The 18,937-nt window shown below is 47.0% G+C and overlaps 1 protein-coding gene across 1 annotated transcript in view; it reads right to left on the bottom strand.

The window, feature by feature from the left end:
- ZDHHC13 (zDHHC palmitoyltransferase 13) overlaps positions 1-18,937 on the bottom strand; it is a 184,324-nt gene that overhangs the window by 87,359 nt on the left and 78,028 nt on the right. The window lies entirely within an intron of this gene.

Raw genomic sequence — 18,937 nt, 5'->3', positions numbered from 1 at the left:
GAAATGAAGCAGCCAAACTGAACAGAGTCAAATGGAATGATCTCCCCTAGGCACACAGGCACTGATTTTTTTTTTTAATAAGGAATATTTCCTGATCCATCTGCTCCTCATTGAGTATCTCTTGAACTCCTGAAGGGGAGGCTTTCTCTGGCAAATTTCTGCTCTTGTCTCCTTTGAACTCAGAAGCGAAATTAATCCTGGGATGCCAGTCCTCTTCTCTCTCCCCTACCTCTTCTTTCTGACATTAAAATCTGTCTCTGTCTTTCATATCCACAGAGAAGGGGGCAGGGCTCCACTAATGAGTGTTTGAGAAGCCCTTTGAGATCTTGGATGAAAGGCACCTTATAAAATACAATTAAAAATAATAGGGGTAATTACCAGCTGGCCTAGTCCCTGTGGGATAATTAGAGAGGTTTCCTCGGGCAGATTCTGAATTCATGCAGAAACACATGGGTTCACAAGGCTAAACTGATCTGAGATTTCAGGGGCCACTGTTATGCTTGCTCCAGTCTAGGGTCATAGACTAGAATCTGAGGCACATTGTAGCCGTCCAGAGCTGGAAAGTATCTTTGAGATGATCTGTCCAACCGCCTTGGTATGCAGATGAAGGCAGGGAGGCCCAAAGAGGCAAGGTGACCAACTCAAAGCTGCACAGTTAGTGCGAGAGCCACAGCCTGAGATGTCCAGTCCCCGTCCACCCCGATTAGGGGATTTCTGTCACCCTACTCCTAATCAATAAAGTACCTTTTCTCATCTCTGTATACTGATCACTTTCTATTGCACAGAAGAGCCGTGGAATGAGTCAGAGAGAGCTGAGTACAAATCTTAGCTCTGACACATATGAAAGACAGTAGCTGGCGAGTAAGCCTCAGTTTCCTGATGCATAAAATGGGAATAACGATGCCTGCTTCACAGAGGTGCTAAAAGGAGCCAGTGAGCAATGCATGCAGAAGCGCCTGGCATGGAGCATGTGTTCAGTCAATGCTGCTGGAAGACATGATGCAAGAATGAGCCTGGCAGTGCCAGGGTTTGACTGACAGTCCTTGCTTTGTATTGGTATCTTCAATCTGTATTTAATGAGCCCCTATTTTGTGCTGAACACTATGCTAAGCTCTCCAGGATTTATCTTATTCAATCATCATCACCATGCCCATGAGGTCAGCCATGAGGAATCGAGTTTCAGAGAGGTTAGCTAACTTGTCCAAGGTCACACAGCTGAAGAGGAGGTGAGACTTGAACCCCGAGCTCCCAGTCACTATGAGACACCGCTTTCTCTTGTGAAAAGAGACGTGAACGTCGTTACAACCACAGTGGAGTCTTTGCTGTGATACAGGAAACGAGTGACGGAGGGTGTGGGGACAGTCATAGCCTAAGATGATGCGCTGAAGGACTTTAACCTTCGAGGTCATGAAGGTTACACTTCTCCTTGTGTAAGATTATTTATTCTGAGGGGCTATACCGATGCAAGGCACATGATCTCCCCCAAGAAGGGAGGTCAGTAGCTGTAGCTGAATCTGGAATCAAGAAATCTAGGTTGGGGTCCTGGATCTGCTTCTCAGAATCCAGGTACCTTTGCTCAAGTCCCTTAAGCTCTCTGCCTTCAGAGCCTCGTGTTCCTGGTCTGGATAACAGAGATGACACTTCTCACTTTACCCCTTTACTGCAAAAGGGGTCTTTAGAGATTCAAATGGGAATGAACGTGGAAGTACTTTGTCACTACAACTTTCTATACATATACAAATCATTACTGTTTCTACTGATAGCTTTGAAGATTTTCAGTGTGATAAAGGAACTGGCTGGAAGTCCCAGGCTGGTGGTGGACTTCAGGAAGCCTGACTTAGCACCCATGGCAGGCAAGGGACATATATATTATCTGCCTTTGAAGGACGGTTCAGTACATTCAGAGCTCTGAGCTCGTATTATTTGGCTAGAAGAGGGCACTTTAGGGGACCAGGCCTTTGAAATTCAACTGTAAACATAATGGGTTCCATTTATTTCAGGTTTCAACTTTTTCCGAGCTGAGACCCAAGGTCAGAATCTGCTGGGTCACATTCTTTGCTTCTATGTATGGGAAAAAACAGCCCCTGCCAAAGGCCACTCACTGGGTGAGGCAGGCAAAGGAGGAAAGAAGATGACCCAAGCATCATTAATTACTCTGGGTGATTTCCTCATCAATCAAGACTTTCCCTAATACCTCCTAGAAACTAGAATAACCAGGACTGTGTTCTTCTGAATTACCCTGCTCCGGATGGATGGCTCAGAGTCATCCTCTCCAGGGATTTCCAGGGCTGACTGAGAAGATGACTGTGCCTCAGACTGTCAGAGATAAGGGAACACCCAGGTTGCCCTCTGTCAGCCTCCAGGCCTCTTGAAGGGAGAGCCATATAATACCCCAGATATGGGGCACTCACCCCCTCACATTGTTAGACACCCTCCAAGCACCGTCTGCCTCCAGGTGCTTCTCACTGACTACTCAAGGGTCTCCAGCACCATTGGTATCGTGTCAACTCTAAGACACCCCTTCCCAAGACTAAATCCCCCATATTAGGGGCATGAAATGATATAAGCAAAAAGACATGGCTTTAGACATCAGAAAGAAAGGTTTGATTTCCAAAATTCAAGAACAAAAACTGGATCAAAAACTCATCAGCTGTGTGACTTTGGGAAATTTAATTGACCTCTCTGTGCACTTATCTTTAAAACAAATAATAATCATCAGTACCTTTCTGGATTGTTGTAAAGATCCAAACTAACACAGAGAACGTGCTTGCACATAGTAGGCATTCAATATCAGTAGTCTCTACATGGCAAGATTCAGTCATTTTAGAAACATGCATTGAGGGCTTTCTTTGGGTCAGTTGCTCTGCTGGTGCTGCATATAGGAGAGCAAAATAGAGAAACAGAAAGAGCAAGGGGGGACTTTCCTGGTGGTCCGGTGGCTAAAATGGCATTCCCAATGCAGGGGGTTTGGGTTCAATCCCTGGTCAGGGAACTTGATCCTACATGCTTCAAATTAAAGATTCCATATGCCACAATGAACGATTTCATGTGCTGCAATGACAATCCTGTGTGCTGCAACTAAGACCAGGTGCCGCCAAATAAATAAATGAATAAAAATAAGTATTTTTTTTTTAAAAAAGAGAGAGTAGGCTTTGGTCTCAAAGATCCGGGTTCTAATCCAAATGTTTACCAACCTGGTGTCCCTGGACAGTGGGCAGACTGGGCCTCCCTCATCTCATCTCTGCACGGGGATGGTGTGGGGGTTAAATGAGACGATGGACACCACGTGCTGAGCCCAGGGCCTCACTCAGCATGAATCCTGAGGCAGTGGGAGCCACACTGCAAGAGTTAGGGATGCTGACTATGTGAAGAAGTTAGTGCCAGGCCAAGTTCAGGCAGTTCAGTGGACATTTTATTATGGAGAATTTCAAGTAATCTTATTTAAGGCTATGGTTTCTCACCCTGGACTCCATGGGCTATTTCCTTTGTCCACTTATTTCCCCAGGGAAATAGACCCTTGAACATAGAGGGGAAAAGTCCTGTCCTTTTAGATTCACTGTGTTGTCTTTAAGGGTAGAAGGGGGTCAAGGCTGGGGTGCAGGGCCAGCTCCATCCAGTTACTGCTCAGAGTGGGGAAACTCAGTGGTACAGATGGGACATCAGGGAGGGGAGCCGGAGTGGGGATTTGGGGGGCAGATGGAGAAAACTCGGTAGGCATGAGGGCTGCCTGGCCCTGCAGATACGGGGCAGGGACAGCTCTGGGACCTCTGAGCCCACCCCCAGGAGTCACGCCCAGCTCAGGAACTGCTCAGGGCCGAGTCCATCCACCCAGGGTTTCTGCAGGCCTGAGAAAGGCAGCCGCTGACAGAGACATCACACTAATCATAGCCTTTCTTCATCTGAGCCACTGATCCAGAGAGAAGCTGGGGGGGGAGGGAAAAGAATAGTTTCATTTTCTCCCTATCCTGGAATATCTGTACAAAGTGCCTGACCTCCCTCTGTTTCAGGTAATACAGTAAAGTCATGCTTCTCAACCCAGTCTCCCGGGGTTATATAAAAACGCAGATTCTTAGTCTGTGGGTCCACATGGAACCTGAAATTCTGCACCTCTAATGAGTTGCCAGGTAATGCTGAGGCCTTCCTGAAACCCCCCACTCATGAACCATGTCAAAATGTTAGAGAAAATATTTTAAATCATATCTTTAAATCAAGGTAGGGAAACCCAAGGCCAGGAGTGAAGCCAGACCCAAGTCTGAGCAGATGCATGTGAAAAAATGGTCACATTCTCAGGGGGGCCCAGCACAACCTCATGGCCTAGAACTGCCACGCACACAACTGTGCTAGGAAGAGAGGAGCATGATACGCAGCCTTCATTCTGTACCCGTGCAGGCTGGGGAGTCACACTGGAGACCCTTCCACATAAAGCCAGGATTCAAGAAGGGCTACCCTGAGGAACACTGGGGAGAGAGAAGAATTGCAGCAACAACAAAAAGAAACAAAAACTAGGAAAAGTGTCTGGGTCAGTCTTGATTTGGGGGAGCTGGAGAAAAAAAATTGTCCTCTGAGATTTGAGAGCTTCAGGCTGATCCTTGACGCAGGAGTCTGAAATGACAAGGCAGCCTGCCCTTAAAACCCCTCCAGTGATCCTTTAAATTTCAAGCGGACCGTGGCCTATTGTCTGTCCAGATGCCTGGAAACAGTCACACGCCCTCCTGCAGGAATGCATCTCAAGCCAAACCACACAGAGTTATCATAGGAAACCACCTCCAAAAAAGGCCTCACCATCCAAATCTCAGTGCATCCAAGGAGACAGACCACCATGAACGAGAGACAGCGGGAACAGCACGCTGCAGAGTCTGACCCACAAAGACTTCAGATACCGGGACAGAGACGAATGAACAATTATGTTGAACATGCTTAAAGAAATAAAAAGGAAATAAAACGTGAGTAAAGAGTAAGAGACTATAAAAATGACCAGGCAGAATTTTTTTTTAAAAAGTGCTACTAATGATGAACAAGTGTCCCCAGCTTCCTGTATTGAAGCCAACAACACGTTTTCCGATAGAAAAATGTTTGAAACATGTCCACCCCCTTCCTGGCCATTAAATGCACCCTGCTCACACCTGCCCTGTGTCAGCAGCAAGGAACGTTATTGAAAATTATTTTTCCAGAATCATCTCTCCACCTGGCCCATCCTGTCTTGGGCTACTCCTCCCAGCTCTGGGATTCCCCACCTTCCTTCCCCAGCTCCCAGCTCCTATTTTGGGCCCTCCTCATTTAAGTGACACATCTAGACATTCCTCGCATCCCCTCTCAGCTCCACAAGAGCCCTTCTTTCATAGTGGGACCCTCCGTCCCAGGTGAGGGGTCTCAAACGTGATTGCGCTAGCAGCAGTTAATAATCCTGCCCCCTTCTACCATCACCACCTGCATATCTGTTGACAAAGCACCTCTCGTTGTCTGCCAAAGCACTGTCCTTCTCACAGACAGAGTAGGCTCAGAGCCATCACAAAGTGGCTCTTTTGAATCAGGATTCAAAACAGGGCTCACCCCCATGACCCTGCCTCGGCCCCGCGGACGTTCTACTACTCTGCGGCTGCCCCTAATGACAGCAACGATCAGTTACCAGGCAACACTCTCTGTTCCCTTGTTATGTCAAACCCTTCCCAGCCTTCATCGATCTGAACAGACATCTTCTTAGTCTTACCCAGTCGGTTAGGAAATCTCTGGAGAATGGCCAAATACATATTTATGATCAAGAAAATGTTAATTTATATGCCATCTGTCTGAAGATAATCTGTCTCTGGCTTCAGTCAGGGGAGACATATGAACAAGTCACCCCAAGCAAGAGTCGGTGTTAAGCTTAGCAGACAAGAAGAGGTGTGGGAGGGAGACAGGGTCCCATGCCACTTGCCTTCCCCGTCTCAAGGCAATATCTCAAAATCCCACAGAAAAACTTTTTTTTCTTGGACTGTCAGAGACACGAAAGACCACGATACATGACAGTATGCATAAATGCAACAAATCCTGGGCAAACTGTGAAATTTCAGTCAAGGTTCTGTTAGTTTCACTCCTGGGAGAGTTTTCCAGCCAGAAACTGAAAAGGAAATTTACAGGCGCCCTCGTGTGGGGAGATCTAGCATTGCAGGGCCGCCCCCAGCCACCTGGGCACCTTGGGTAAGACTGCTGCCTTCGTGAAGTTTACATTTCCAGGGGAGGCAGGCGAGGCAAGGAACGAGCAGATAAACGGGCAAGCTCCTCTCAGAGAGTGAAAGTAAAGAACATAAAATAGGGTGATGTGATACTGTCTGGGTGGAGGGGGTCTGGGTATGGGTACAATAGGGGACGGGATGGCTGAGCTAAGCCCACATGAAAAGAAGGTACTGAACCGCACGGAGATCAGGGGCCAGGTGACTTGCACTGCAAAGGTCTGCAGGCACACCTGAGCACAGAGAAACCAGCGTGCAGGTGACGCAGAGCAGAGAGAACTCCAGGTAGTGAGAGTAAAGGCGTAGACACCTCTGTGCTTAGTTGCTCAGTCGTGTCTGGCTCTCTGCCACCCCATGGACTGTAGCCTGCCAGGCTCCTCTGTCCGTGGGGATTCTCCAGGCAAGAATATCGGAGAGGGCTGCCATTCCCTCCTCCAGGGGATCTTCCCAAGGCAGGGATCGAACCCAGGTCTCCCGCATTGTAGGTGGATTCTTTACCGTCTGAGCCATCAGGGAAGACATGTCTGGGAACACCCATATCGTGCAGGTGGGAAAACGAGGTCTCTCGTACACTTTCAGAACGATTCTCATCCCTGTACTTGCCCCCATGCCAGATCCTTCAGCAAATCCAGCCAGCTCTGATGAAGATCATCCACCTCTACTCCGACGGCAGGTTCCTAATGGATCTCCTCAAGGCATTCTTCTCTCAGCAGAAAAGTGATCTTTTCAACGGATAGGGTCTCCCTCTTGCTTAAGCTCTTCAATGACTGCGCACTTAGAATAAACCCCACTCAGGCCATCCTTCTCCCTGTCTCAGCTGCAGCCATCAGTTCAGTTCAGTTCGGTCGCTCAGTCGTGTCCGACTCTTTGTGACCCCATGAATCGCAGCACGCCAGGCCTCCCTGTCCATCACCAACTCCCGGAATCCACCCAAACCCATGTCCATCGAGTCAGTGATGCCATCCAACCATCTCATCCTCTGTCGTCCCCTTCTCCTCCTGCCCCCAATCCTTCCCAGCGTTAGGGTCTTTTCCAATGAGTCAACTCTTCGCATCAGGTGGCCAAAGTATTGGAGTTTCAGCTTCAACATCAGTCCTATCAATGAACACCCAGGACTGATCTCCTTTAGGATGGACTGGCTGGATCTCCTTGCAGTCCAAGGGACTCTCAAGAGTCTTCTCCAACACCACAGTTCAAAAGCATCCATTCTTCGGCGCTCAGCTTTCTTCACCATCCAACTCTCACATCCATACATGACCACTGGAAAAACCATAGCCTTGACTAGACGGACCTTTGTTGGCAAAGTAATGTCTCTGCTTTTAAATATGCTATCTAGGTTAGTCATAACCTTCCTTCCAAGGAGTAAGCGTCTTTTAATTTCATGGCTGCAATCACCATCAGCAGTGATTTTGGAGCCCCCAAAAATAAAGTCTGACACTGTTTCCACTGTTTCCCCATCTATTTCCCATGAAGTGATGGGACCAGATGCCATGATCTTAGTTTTCTGAACTTTGAGCTTTAAGCCAACTTTTTCACTCTCCTCTTTCACTTTCATTAAGAGGCTCTTCAGTTCTTCTTCACTTTCTGCCATAAGGTTGGTGTCATCTGCATATCTGAGGTTATTGATATTTCCCCAGCAATCTTGATTCCAGCTTGTGTTTCTTCCAGCCCAGCATTTCTCATGATGTACTCTGCATATAAGTTAAATAAGCAGGGTGACAATATACAGCCTTGATGTAGTCCTTTTCCTATTTGGAACCAGTCTGTTGTTCCATGTCCAGTTCTAACTGTTGCTTCCTGACCTGCATACAGGTTTCTCAAGAGACAGGTCAGATGGTCTGGTATTCCCATCTCTTTAGAAGCTAAACTTTTCTGCCACAGGACCTTGGCACTTGTGGTTCCCTACAACAGGAATGCTTTCCCCCTGCTTCTTATCAGGTCTGGTTCCCTTTTATCCTCCAGGGTTCAGCTTAAACTTCCTAAAGAAGCCCCCAGTTTACTTCAGATCCCAGCTGCTGCTGCTGCTGCTAAGTCGCTTCAGTCATGTCCAACTCTGTGCGACCCCATAGACGGCAGCCCACCAGGCTCCCCCGTCCCTGGGATTCCCCAGGCAAGAACACTGGAGTAGGTTGTCATTTCCTTCTCCAATGCATGAAAGTGAAAAGTGAAAGTGAAGTCGCTCAGTTGTGTCCGACTCTTTGCGACCCCATGGACTGCAGCCTACCAGGCTCCTCCGTCCATGGGATTTTCCAAGCAAGAATACTGGAGTGGGGTGCCATTGCCTTCTCCGCAGATCCCAGCACCATATAGATTTCCTTCATGGTACCCAGCACCCTGTATAATTATTTTATTTTGTCATTGTCTTCTTGCTGTTTTTCCAAGTGGGTTTGGACCTCCATGAGGCAGAGACCACAACATTTTTATCTACCACTGGATCTTCTGTGCTTCTGAGCTCCTGGCATTTAAGTGATGTTTGTGGAATGAACAAATAAGCCCCAGGAGATGGGAGCCCATGAAGATCTTAGCATAACCTAGCCCAGTACCTTTCAAATTTTATTTTTAGAACACAGAACCTCCTTCCAAATGGAATCCTATGCAGAATCTCAGAGGTGAGACAGCAGACATGAATCCTGCCCTCCTGGTTCTATGTTTATACCACCAAGAGCCCTGAGTGATGTTGTGGGCTCTTGAGAAATCCCCCCAGGTGGCTGAGTTGTCCTCAACTGCCCCCCAGCCCCACCATTTCTCTGGATGCTTGCCTCTGTTTTGACCCTCAGAACAGAAGCAGGATGGGACATGGCATTCTGAATGGTCGTAAGCTGTTTAGCAAGAGGTTAGAGTTAAATGTTTTGGAGGAAATTTACACATGGAAACATATTTGGGAATCTGATGATGCACATCTGGGGTGTGTGTGAGGGCTGTGGTTTTTACTTCAAAGAGCAGCAAGTGATTGTGGGCTCAGGCAAATTGGGAGAACTCCCCCAGCAGCCCTGTGTGTGCAAAAGAGGCACACACACAAGAGGCAAAACCAGGCAGCACAGCCCAGTGGGCCCAAATGGAGCAGGAAACAACATCGCCCTGGCTCACAGGGTGGCTGGGCGTCCTGGGAAGGTGCCTGGGTATGTTAGATGTCTTTTATGCTCCACTTCACATATCCAAGGCTCACCTTTTTACCTTGGCCATTGCTGAGGTGGTCAGGGGTATAACAGCTCACAGAATATCTTTTGCTTTCTGATGGCTCCTTGTTAGCTGTATGATCTTGGGCAAGTTGCTTAACCTCTCTCTTTCACATTTATCATCTGGAAAAGGGAGGTGATAAAGGTATTCACTTCATATGGTGGCAGTGAAGATTACATGAGTTAATACACGTGAAATGCTTATACCAGTGCTTGACCCGCACAAAGCAAGACACTGCTATTTCAACTCTTGCCAGACTTTGCCCCTCTTGGCATGATGCTGTACAGGTCTCTATAAAAAGTCTTTGCTCTCTCAGCAGCCAACTTTATAGTTTGTTTTTTTTTTTTCTGAATTTCTGTTTTATTTTCTTTCTAACTGAGGTGTGAAAAAGTTCTAGGTTCATTTGAAGTTCCTGGTGAAAAAACACAACTGAGATTTTTTTCACTGATTAAAATCTGCATATTTGTATTTCAAACAATACAGCTAAAACTTGATTAAAAAATTCCTTTTATTTCCTTTTTTGGCTTAATGAGCATCACTTATTCACTAGGAAATCTTTATACTACATGTTCCACATGTTAAGAATAAATGTACATTAAATCACGGTTTAAAAAAAAAAAAAGGAAAAAGATGTAACCCTATTGCTCCCTGATTAGGAGTGTCCAGAGAAGGTGGAGGGGGGCCTCCCAGAGCCCCCCAACACAGGGGCTTGCCTGTTGGGGCTGAGAGGATGGTGGGTCCTGAACACTTCCCGCCCGCTCCCGAGGTACACCCTAGGGGGCTGGGCTCTGGGGAAGATGGGAGGGGGGAGGGTCTGTTGGAAAGAGCACTAGGCCAGGTGGGAGTCAGGAGCTGGATTTCAGGCCTGGCTCCCTGTGCCAACCCCCGGCACCCAGAACAATGCCCTCAAAGTAACGGGTGCTCAATTCCATACTTGTTGAACAAACAGATGAATGAACCCATGGCTGCATGACATGGTCCCTGCTCTTGAGGGGTTTCCCACCTGGAGGACAGACCCATGAATGTTACTACAGAGCAGGGTGTGCTCTGTCCACTCTAGGGGCAGTGCTCAGGGGCTGCAGGAGTCAGCCAAGGAAAGCACCCCGTGAGCCGGGATACATTCCAAGAAGGGAGTTTGATGGTCCTAAAGGATAAAGGCGATTCCAGGAGGCAGAGAAGAGGGCTGAGCGCAGAGCATTAGGAGGCCTGCACGCTCAGAGTCTCAGATGCAGCACCAGTATAGCATTTGAAAGGCACATGAGAAGGAGGTTTAACACTGCACACATCTCTGTATTTTGGAACGTACTCTGCTCCAGCAAGGCCCTGCCCGCCATTCTCCCAAAGGGCACAGTTATCTGTAAACTGGGCATGAGCCCAGCTCCGCAGCCCTGGTTTCCTCAACTCTAGCCCCATACAAGGAGCTGGCTGAGTACAGAGAACTGTAGAGTCAGGGCGCACAGGTGTCCTTCATCCAGCAACCCCACCCCTCAGGGAGATGCAGGCTGAAGCTGACCCCAGGCCAGGCCTGCACCCTGCCCTCCTCCTCCTCCTCCTCGGCCGGCTGCCCCAACTGTTACCACGGGTTTCACACACACCCTACCCACCCTGCCCAGGACAGATCCCACTGTGTACCTCTCCCTGCCCCACCCTGGCCAAGCACTGGCAGAGGAAAGCCAGAGAAAACCAGACTGGCAGGCAGCCAGGCCTCAACAGCAGTTCGGGGAGGACAGGGTGACCAGGGAGTCATTTGGGTTCTCTGGAGCTAGAAAGCCTGGCGGCTGCGACGGCACAGAAGCGCGGTGGCTGCCTGCGACGGCGCAGAAGCACTGCGGCTGCGACGGCGCAGGAAGCTCGGCTGAGAGGAGCTACGCCACGCCCGAGGTCAGGGGTGGCAGCCGGGAGGAGCTACGCCAGGCCTGAGGTCAGGGGCAGCAGCCGGGAGGAGCTACCCCAAGCCTCAGCTCAGGTGCGGCGGCCAGGAGGAGTTACCCCACACCCCAGCTCAGGGGCCAAGGCCAGGAGGAGCTACCCCACGCCCGAGCTCAAGGGCAGCGGCCGGGAGGAACTACCCCACATCCAAGGTAAGGAGCAGCGGCTGTGCTTTGCTGGAGCAACCATGAAGAGATACCCCACATCCAGGGTAAGAGAAATCCAAGTAAGACGGTAGGCACTGAGAGAGGGCATCAGAGGGCAGACAGGCTGAAACCACAAGCACAGACAACTAGCCAATCTGATCACATGGATCACAGCCCTGTCTAACTCAATGAAACTAAGCCATGCCATGTGGGGCCACCCAAGATGGTCGGGTCATGGTAGAGAGGTCTGACAGAATGTGGTCCACTGGAGAAGGGAATGGCAAACCACTTCAGCATTGCCTTGAGAACCCCATGAACAGTATGAAAAGGCAAAAAGATAGGACACTGAAAGATTAACTCCCCAGGTTGGTAGGTGCCCAATATGCTACTGGAGATCAGTGGAGAAACAAATCCAGAAAGAAGGAAGGATGGAGCCAAAGCAAAAACAACACCCACTTGTGGATGGGACTGGTGATAGAAGCAAGGTTTGATGCTGTAAAGAGCAATATTGCATAGGAACCCAAAATGTTAGGTCCATGAATCAAGGCAAATTGGAAGTGGTCAAAAGGAGATGACAAGAGTGAACATTGACATTCTAGGAATCAGCGAACTAAGATGGACTGGAATGGGTGAATTTAACTCAGATGGCCATTATACCTACTACTGTGGGCAGGAATCCCTTAGAAGAAATGGAGTAGCCATCAGAGTCAACAAAAGAGTCCGAAATGCAGTACTTGGATCCAATCTCAAAAACGACAGAATGATCTCTGTTCGTTTCGAAGGCAAACCATTCAATATCACGATAATCCAAGTCTATGCCCTGACCAGTAATGCTGAAGAAGCTGAAATTGAACAGTTCTATGAAGACCTACAAGACCTTCTAGAATTAACGCCCCAAAAAGATGTCCTTTTCATTATAGGGGACTGGAATGCAAAACTAGGAAGTCAATAAACACCTGGAGTAACAGGCAAATTTGGCCTTGGAGTACAGAATAAAGCAGGGCAAAGGCTAATAGAGTTCTGCCAAGATAATGCACTGGTCATAGCAAACACCCTCTTCCAACGACACAAGAGAAGACTCTACACATGGACATCACCAGATGGTAGACACCAAAATCAGATTGATTATATTTTTTGCAGCTGAAGCTGGGGAAGCTCTATACAGTCAGCAAAAACAAGACCAGGAGCTGACTGTGGCTCAGATCATGAACTCCTTATTGCCAAATTCCGACTGAAATTGAAGAAAGTGGAGAAAACCACTAGACCATTCAGGTATGATCTAAATCAAATCCCTTACGACTATATAGTGGAAGTGAGAAATAGATTAAAGGGACTTGATCTGGTAGACAGAGTGCCTGATGAACTATGGACAGAGGTTTGTGACATTGTACAGGAGACAGGAATCAAGACCATCCCCAAGAAAAAGACATGCAAAAAAGCAAAATGGCTGTCTGAGGAGGCCTTACAAATAGCTGCGAAAAGAAGGGAAGTGAAAAACAAAGGAGAAAAGGAAAGATATACCCATTTGAACGCAGAGTTCCAAAGAATAGCAAGGAGAGATAAGAAAGCCTTCCTCAGCGATCATTGCACAGAAATAGAGGAAAACAATAGAATGGGGAAGACTAGAGTTCTCTTCAAGAAAATTAGAGATACCAAGGGAACATTTCATGTAAAGATAGGCTCAATAAAGGACAGAAATGGTAGGGACCTAACAGAAGCAGAAGGTATTAAGAAGAGGCGGCAAGAATACACAAAAGAACTGTACAAAAAAAGATCTTCACGACTCAGATAATCACGATGGTGTGATCACTCACCTAGAGCCAGACATCCTGGAATGTGAAGTCCAGTGGGCCTTAGGAAGCATCACTACAAACAAAGCTAGTGGAGGTGATGGAATTCCAGTTGAGCTATTTCAAATCCTGATAAATGATGCTGTGAAAGTGTTGCACTCAATATGTCAGCAAATTTGGAAAACTCAGCAGTGGCCACAGGACTGGAAAAGGTCAGTTTTCATTCCAATCCCAAAGAAAGGCAATGTCAAAGAATACTCAAACTACCGCACAATTGCACTTATCTCACATGCTAGTAAAGTAATGCTTAAAATTCTCCAAGCCAGGCTTCAGCAATACGTGAACTGTGAACTTCCAGATGTTCAAGCTGGTTTTAGAAAAGGCAGAAGAACCAGAGATCAAATTGCAACATCCGCTGGATCATCGAAAAAGCAAGAGAGTTCCAGAAAAACATCTATTTCTGCTTTATTGACTATGCCAAAGCCTTTGACTGTGTGGATCACAATAAACAGTGGAAAATTCTTCAAGAGATGGGAATATGAGACCACCTGACCTGTCTCTTGAGAAACCTGTATGCATGTCAGGAAGCAACAGTTAGAACTGGACATGGAACAACAGACTGTTTCCAAATAGGAAAAGGAGCACGTCAAGGCAGTCTATTGTCACCCTGCTTATTTAGCTTATATGCAGAGTACATCATGAGAAATGCTTGGCTGAAGGAAGCACAAGCTGGAAACAAGATTGCCGGGAGAAATATCAATAACCTCAGATATGCGGATGACACCACCCTTATGGCAGAAAGTGACGAAGAACTAAAGAGCCTCTTGATGAAAGTGAAAGAGGAGAGTAAAAATCTTGGCTTAAAGCTCAACATTCAGAAAACTAAGATCATGGCATCAGGTCCCATCACTTCATGGCAGATAGATGGGGAAACAGTGGAAACAGTGGCTGACTTTATTTTTCTGGGCTCCAAAATCACTGCAGATGGTGACTTCAGCCATGAAATTAAAAGACGCTTACTCCTTGGAAGGAAAGCTATGACGAACCTAGACAGCATATTGAAAAGCAGAGACATTACTTTGTCAACAAAGGTCCGTCTAGTCAAGGCTATGGTTTTTCCATTGGTCATGTATGGATGTGAGAACTGGACTATAAAGAAAGCTGAGCGTAGAAGATTTGATGCTTTTGAACTGTGGTGTTGGAGAAGACTCTTTAGAGTCCCTTGGACTGCAAGGAGATCCAGCCAGTCCATCCTAAAGGAGATCAGCCCTCGGTGTTCATTGGTAGGGCTGATTTCGAAGCGAAACTCCAATACTTTGGCCACATGATGCAAAGAACTGACTCATTTGAAAAGATCCTGATGCTGGGAAAGATTGAGGGCAGGAGGAAAAGGGGACGACAGAGGATGAGATGGTTGGATGGCATCACCGACTCAATGGGCATGGGTTTGGGTGGACTCTGGGAGTTGGTGATGGACAGGGAGAACTGGCGTGCTGCGCTTCATGGGGTCACAAAGAGTCGGACACGACTGAGCGACTGAAGTGAGTGAGTGAGCTAGAAAGCTGTGCAAGGGAGCTGGTGTCTGCGGGGACCCAAGGGCTATGTGCCTCATCCAATGACCCTGTGAGAGCTAAGAGAATTTCATCAGCTATAACAGTCCTTTTGGGGGATTCCCTGGTGGCTCAGATGGTAAAGAATCTGCCTGCAATGCAGGAGACTTCTGTTGGATCCCTGGGTAGGGAAGATCCCCTGGAGGAGGGTATGGGAACCCACTCCTGTATTCTTGCTGGAGAATCCCCAAGGACAGACGGGCCCTGCAGTCTACAGTCCATGGGATGCAAAGAGTCAGACATGACTGAGAGACTAAGCACAGCACAGCAGGTAACAACCCTTTACATCTTTACAGCCCATGTGTACACAATGTATCTACTCTAACAGAGACGCAGCAACAGCAGTGGAAACACACTCTGCCTGAAGAGCCGGGTCTGGCCCACTGCTCTGCCCCAGAGACTTACAGGGGCAGACATGGCCTGAGCAGCTCCAGACTCTGCTGGCCTTGGGGGATTGGATTTCAGGCTAAGCTTCAGAGGCGCTGATGTCGTGGGAAAGGAATGGGATAATAAAGATGATGGGCTCGAAGATGAGCATGTCCCTGACATTCCTAGGGCTTTTCTCCTGTGCTGAGCACTCATTTGTGTTTGAGGACCTTGCAACAACCCTATAAGGGGACACAACCATCTCACATGTGAGGGAATGGATGGTCAGTGAGGTTAAGCAACTTAACTGGTAGCAAATTTCAGTTAGTAATCCTTAAATCCAGGATTTGAGACCGGGAATAACCATTCCAGCGGTTGATTTCATAGACAGTGCCCTAAACTGGCAGGAATAGCTGTCCTCACTGCCATCCATGAATAACCATCCAGAAGCAACATGCGTCCCTTTGCCATCCTATTTAATCTGGACCTCTTTCCAGACTTCATGGACGTGAGCCCCCTGCTGGCCGGTCAAGGGTAACACGAGCCCCACAATAATCATCGACTGCCACCTAGTGGCGCCGTGAGGAATGTCACATTTCTTTTCTTGCACTTCATCAGATGCTGCTGCTGCTGCTGCTAAGTCGCTGCAGTCGTGTCCGACTCTGTGCGACCCCATAGACAGCAGCCCACCAGGCTCCACCGTCCCTGGGATTCTCCAGGCAAGAATACTGGAGTGGGTTGCCATTTCCTTCTCCAGTGCGTGAAAGGGAAAAGTGAAAGTGAAGTCGCTCCGTCGTGCGCGACTCTTTGCGACCCCATGGACTGCAGCCTACCAGACTCCTCCGTCCATGGGATTTTCCAGGCAAGAGTACTGAAGTGGGGTGCCATTCATTGACTTCTCTGCTTCATCAGATGGGATACTTCAAAAACCAAAATGTTAAAAGCTTGCTTTTTGCTTTTCCCTGCTTCCACATCCCCAAGAATAACTGCAGGTAGATGTTATTCCAATTTTATCAATGATAAAATACAGAACCAAGGGAGTTAAGCAGCTTCTTGAAGGTCACAGGATAAGGATTACACAGAAGTAAAGGATCAGAATCATTTATTGAAAGTATGACCTTGAGTAAGACATTTTATTATTTATTTTTGGTGGACACCAAAACCCCCCCTCTGCTACAATAACAATTTTTCTTGGCTTTATTTAATAAAAAGTTCCTCCTTTACCCATTCAGTTCCCATGCTAGCTCTACTATATTTCAGTTTCGTATTTGAGTGAATCTTTCTGGGCTGTCTTTTCCAATCTACTGGTCAATCTGTCTCTCTGTAGGTCTGTACCATATAGTCTTAACTGCTACAGCTTCATACTAAAGTGCAGATCCCCTCTCCTTAAGCTTCTTTTTCAGAAGCATATTATCTATTTTTAATGTTTATTTTTAAATTTCAAAATCAGTTTATCAAGCTTCACATAATTCTATCTGAGATTTTTATTGGAGTTGCATTGAGTATATAGTAGAGAAAATAAAGAGAATTCACATCTTTATAATGTTAGATTTTCCTGTCCATGAACATGAACTTTATTTACTTGAATAATCTTTAATGTCATTCAAAAATTTTTTTCTGTTTCTACATATAGGGTTGTATATGCTTTGCTTTAGATTTATTCCTAATAACATTTTTGATACTATAAATGGTTCTTTTTAAAAGTTATGTTTTAAATATTTTTCTACTAATATAAAAATATAATAATCATTTTATAATAAAGAGCTCCTTATAACCATAAATACTAATATAACTACATTATCTTTCAGGTATTGTTTACCTGGTGAATCTTTTTCCATTCCTTTACTTTTAATCTCTTTGTAGCCTTACGTTTTAAATTAATATCTCATAAACAGCATGTTATCGGATCTCATAGATTGCATTGATGGTATAAGACAGCCCATGAAGAAGTAGGGGCCACTGCCGTTTACTCAGGACAGAAGATCCCAAGACAAGATAGATTCTGCTCTCACCACTGTAAATATCCATCCACCATACAAGGAACACAGCCGTGCTTAGGGGTGGGCCACAGAGGTAAGACGGGGACAGAGCCACGTGGCCATAAAGAGCTTGCCAGGCAGCCACAACTTGGAGCTGGGCTGTACCCCAGAGATCAGACTGAGGCTGGACATGCACACACGCATGCACATGCACACACACACAAGCTCTGGCTCTGGGCACCCAGAAGCGAGGGAGCTGTGCAGATTACAGCTGCCCCACTCTGACAAGAGCCACCGGCAGAAACAGACACTTAGGACAAGCAACAGTAACGAGTCCCAGGCTGGAGTGACAGGGTAACCAGAAGAGGAGGACCACGGAGAGGCGGCCCTTGAGGCTGACAGGGTCCAGAGCGCAGAAGAAGGTGGCACGGATGACAAGGCGGAGCACTAGGAGCACAATTTTCCTCCAAGACTTCATGGCTAAAGGCTCGGAGAGGTTTATGGGAAAGGAGGAGGCCGTCAGCAGAGGACAGTGATGGAGAAGCCCACTGCATCTGCCACTCGGCCACTAACACGATGAGCTAGTCAGCAGAACCCAGGCTCGGGCCCCCTGGAAAGCCATCAGAAGGGGTCCTCGATATAGAGCCCCCCTGGGGTTAGAGCAGAAGCCATCACAGAACTCCTCTAAGGCCAGAGTGCTCAGGCAGCCCAGAGTGGCTAGGTCCACAGTCAGGGACCTTCTAACCATTCCTGGGCATCCTTTAGAACACACAAAAAAATGTGCAAATGCATTGGAATCTTCTTGTCACCGATTGAATACAATCATATCAAACAGGAAAAATCAACCAGAGTAGCACTGAGTTAATCCAAGCCTACTGACGACGCATGCATGTGTCTCCAAAATATAACACGCACTAGGAAAACAACAGAAATGGGAAAGACTAGAGATCTCTTCAAGAAAATTAGAGATACCAAGGGAACATTTCATGCAAAAATGGGCTCGATAAAGGACAGAAATGGTATGCACCTAATAGAAGCAGAAGATATTAAGAAGAGGTGGCAAGAATACACAGAAGAACTGTACAAAAAAGATCTTCACGACCCAGATAATCTCAATGGTGTGATCACTCACCTAGAGCCAGACATCCTGGAATGTGAAGTCAAGTGGGCCTTAGGAAGCATCACTATGAACAAAGCTAGTGGAGGTGATGGAATTCCAGTTGAGCTATTTCAAATCCTAAAAGATGAAAGTGAAAGAGGAGAGTGAAAAAGTTGGCTTAAGGCTCAATGTTCAGAAAACTAAGATCATGGCATCTGGTCCCATCACTTCATGCGAAATAGATGGGGAAACAGTGGAAACAGTGTCAGACTTTATTTTTGGGGACTCCAAAATCACTGCTGATGGTGATTGCAGCCATGAAATTAAAAGACGCTTACTCCTTGGAAGAAAGCTTATGACCAACCTAGACAGCATATTTAAAAGCAGAGACGTTACTTTGCCAACAAAGGTCCGTCTTGTCAAGGCTATGGTTTTTCCAGTGGTCATGTATGGATGTGAGAGTTGGACGGTGAAGAAAGCTGAGCACCGAAGAATTGATGCTTTTGAACTGTGGTGTTGGAGAAGACTCTTGAGAGTCCCCTGGACTGCAAGGAGATCCAACCAGTCCATCCTAAAGGAGATCAGTCCTGGGTGTTCATTGGAAGGACTGATGTTGAAGCTGAAACTCCAGT

Source organism: Giraffa tippelskirchi, chromosome 10, assembly GCF_054371585.1.
Source record: "Giraffa tippelskirchi isolate mGirTip1 chromosome 10, T2T-mGirTip1v1.2.pri, whole genome shotgun sequence".
Taxonomy (NCBI): domain Eukaryota; kingdom Metazoa; phylum Chordata; class Mammalia; order Artiodactyla; family Giraffidae; genus Giraffa; species Giraffa tippelskirchi.
The sequence above is the reverse complement of the archived record's forward strand: the minus strand, read 5'-3'. Positions and strand labels throughout refer to the sequence as shown.